Source organism: Tamandua tetradactyla, chromosome 10, assembly GCF_023851605.1.
Source record: "Tamandua tetradactyla isolate mTamTet1 chromosome 10, mTamTet1.pri, whole genome shotgun sequence".
NCBI classification, from domain to species: Eukaryota; Metazoa; Chordata; class Mammalia; order Pilosa; family Myrmecophagidae; genus Tamandua; species Tamandua tetradactyla.
In genome coordinates this window covers 64,810,043-64,813,807 of record NC_135336.1, presented here as the reverse complement: position 1 = coordinate 64,813,807, position 3,765 = coordinate 64,810,043, and the positions used below count along the sequence as shown (strand labels likewise).

General features: G+C 36.3%; 1 pseudogene; it reads right to left on the bottom strand.

Moving 5' to 3' along the window:
- Nucleotides 1–2,448: 2,448 nt before the first annotated feature.
- Nucleotides 2,449–3,330, bottom strand: LOC143647684 (small ribosomal subunit protein uS2 pseudogene; annotated as a pseudogene).
- Nucleotides 3,331–3,765: the final 435 nt, after the last annotated feature.

Sequence of the window (3,765 nt, the reverse complement as noted above, 5' to 3'; positions counted from 1 at the left end):
AGCTATAGCAATTGGGCACGGAAAAGAAATAAAAGGCACCCAAATTGGAAAGGAAGAAGTATATATACCCTTTTTATATCTCCTGATAACTTGTGTTCTCACCTTTAACTCTCAAAGTGTTCTCATTGATGTTAGTTCATATAGTATTTTTCCTTTTGCTTATGGTTAATTTCATTCAACATAATGGCCTAAAGTTTCATCCACATCATTGCCTGCATCATAACTTTATTCATGACTCAAAAATTTGAGATTGAACTCTCAAAGTTCACTCATTAATTTTAGTTCATATTAGTGAGATCAGATAGTATTTGTCCTTTTATTTCTGGTTAATATCACCCAGCATAATGTCCTCCAGGTTCATCCCTATCATAATATGCTTCATGACTTTACTCTGTCTCATAGCTCTGTAATATTCTGTCATATGTATATGACAGAATATTAGCTTGCTTAGTATATATATATACCATATATGTGTATATGGTTGTTTGCATAGTGTATATATACCATAGTATATATATACCATATATATGTATACCATAGCTTGCATAGTATATATATACCATAGCTTGTATAGTATATATACATACTTGCATAGTATATATATACCATATATATGTATACCATAGCTTGCATCATCCATTGATGAACATTTGGGCTGTTTCCATCTCTTGGCAATCATGAATAATGTTACTATAAACATTGGTATACAAACATCTCTTTGTGTCCTTGTCTTCAGTTCTTCTGAACTATGACCATCTTTTTCATGTCATTGTACCATTTGTGTTTCCTCTTCTGAAAAATGTCTGTCCATATCTTCTGCCCAATTTTTAATTGGATTGTTTGACTTTTTGATGCTGGGTTGTAGGATCTCTTTATATATTCTGCATATTAAACCCTTATCTGACATGTGGTTTCAAAATATTGTTTCCTATTGCATAGACTGACTTTTGACTTTCCTGACAAAGTCCTTTAATCACCCAAATACTTAATTTTGAGAAGATCCCATTTATCTCTTTTCTCATTGTTTGCACATTGGGTGTAAGGCCAAAGAAATTGCCTACTATCACATATAATGTATTTCCTTCTGAAAGCATTATGTTCTTTGCTCTGATGTTTAGGTCTTGGATCCATTTTCTGTTAATTTGTGCATATGATATGAGTTAAGGGTAGTCTTTCAGTCTTTTGAATGTAGATATCCAGTTGTCCAAGCAGCATTTATTGAACAGACTGCTCTGTCCCAGTTGAGTTGGCTTGACTGACTTATTAGTAAACAATTGTCTGTAGATTAGAAGGTCTATTTCTGAACACAACTCAGTTCCATCTGTTGGTACATCTAGACAGTACCATGCTGTTTTGACCACTGTAGCTTTATAATATGCTTTAATGTCAGCAATGTGAGACTTCTCACTTCATCTTTCTTTCTCAAGATATTTTTAGCTATTTGGGGGCACACTGCTCTTACAAAAAATTTTGATTATTGGTTTTTCTGTTTCCATAAAGTAAGTCGTTGGGATTTTGATTAGTAATGCATTGAAATTATACATCAATTGGGTAGAATTAACACCATAACTATATATAGTCTTTCAGTCTATGAACATCATATGTCATTCCATTTATTTAGGTCTTCTTTGATTTCTTTTAGCAATGTTTAATCATTTTCTGTGTATAAGCCTTTTATGTTTTTGGTTATATTTATTCCTATATAGTCAATTCTTTTCATTGTGAGTGTAATTGGAATCTTTTTCTTGATTTCCTCCTCAGCTGTACATTCCTAGTGTATATGAACACTGCTGATTTTCACATGTTGATCTTGAGTCCTGCCATTTTGCTGTACTCATTTATTAACTTTTGTAGCTCTGTTGTAGATTTTTTGAGGTTTTCTATATACAAGGATCATGTCATCTGCAAACTGAAAGTTTTACTTCTTCCTTTCCAATTTGGGTGCCTTTTATTTCTTTTCCGTGCCCAATTGCTATAGCTAGATCTTCAAGTACAATGTTGAATAACAATGGTGACACTGGGCATCCCTGTCTTGTTCCTGATCTTAGAGGGAAAGCTTTCAGTTTTCCCAATAAAGAATGATATTAGCTGTAAGTGTTTCATATGATCTTTTAACCATGTTGAGGAGGTTTCCTTCTATTCCTAGCCTTTAAATTGTTTTCTTCAAGAAATGATGCCTAATTTTGTCAAATTCTTTTTCTGCATCAATCATAATGACCATATGTTTTTTCCACTTTGATTTACTAACATGGTCTATTACACTAATTGATTTTCTTGTGTTGAACCAAACTTACATACTTGGAATAAAACCCACTTGGTCATGATGTATAATTCTTTTAATATGCTGCTGGTTTTGATATGCAAGCTTTTTGTTTTAAATATAGAAACTTGTTTATTTACTGGCAACATTATTTCTACTTTTGTTTTAAGAGCTTATGGAAGAACAGCTTATGAACACTCAGTGGTTGTTCCTACCCACTCATTGGCCTGAGCAGTGGGAGCTACAGACCAGTCTTCAGTTGTAGGTTGAGCACTCCAGTCTTCAGTAGGGAACTGCTGAATAGGCACAGAGGGAACCTGTACACCTTCAGGCCAGTCTACATCCTCAGGCTGAGTAACAGTAAGTTCAGGAGCTGGAGCAGTCCATTCACCATGAAATTCCTACTTGTTGACATCTTCTTCAGCAGCAGCCTGCTCTTCCTTTTCAGTCTCTTCAGGATCTCTGTAGAAGCAGAGATCTGGCAGGAATTCCCATGGGTTCTCACAGGAGATGGTGCCACACATGCACAGAACTTTCTGGGCCAGCATCCACCACATTAGATCCACTGAGTGAGCTCCCATGTTTCATGGAATGGCAATGTCCACATAGCACAGGGGAGAATCTGTGTTACATAGAGCAATGACAGGCAGGTTAATGTAGAATGCCTCTGTGAGAAGCTGGTGGTCAGCTCTGGGATTGGTCACCACTAGAAGATGTGGCTTTTGAAAGGCTGCATGAATCTGCTTGGTTAAAGTTCCTGGAGTGAAGTGCCCAGCAATAGGAGTTTCTCCAGTGGCAGCTGCAAATTTTAGCAGAGCTCACTGGCCTATATTCCTGGAAGATATGACACTGGCACCAGTGGGGTTTTCAATGGCAATAATGGCAAAAGCCACTGGAAGAAGCTTCTCCCAGGTCCTTTTGATATTTATGATGTAGATGCCATCACTTTTTCTTTTGTATATGTGCTGGTCCATTTGGAAATCAAGGTTGGTGCCACCTAAGTGGGTTCCTGTTGCAAGGAATTATAGGACATCCTCCTCTTTCATCAACAGGACATCAAAGGCTCTGGAAATTGGTTAAGTTTCCCTTTAAGTTATGATGGGAGTCGAGGACAACACCATATGCACCCTTCTCTGGGTAGCGTGGAAAGACTGCAAATATTTTGTTGAGAATTTTTTCATCTATATTCATTAAAGAGATTGGTCTATAATTTTCTTTTCTTATACTATGTCTGGCTTTGGTATTAGGGGAATATTAGTTTCATAGAAAGAGTTATTCCCTCCTCTTCAAACTCCCTCCTCTTCAAGTCTTTGAAGAGTTTGAGCAGGATTGGTACTAATTCTTTCTTGAATGCTTGGTAGAATTCACATGTGTAGCCATTTGGTCATGGAGTTTTCTTTTCATTTTGACAGGTTTTGAGAACTGTTTCAATCCCTTTACGTGTGATTGCTTTGTTAAGATCATCTATTTCTTCTTGAGTCAATGTTGGTTGCTAGTGCTTTTCT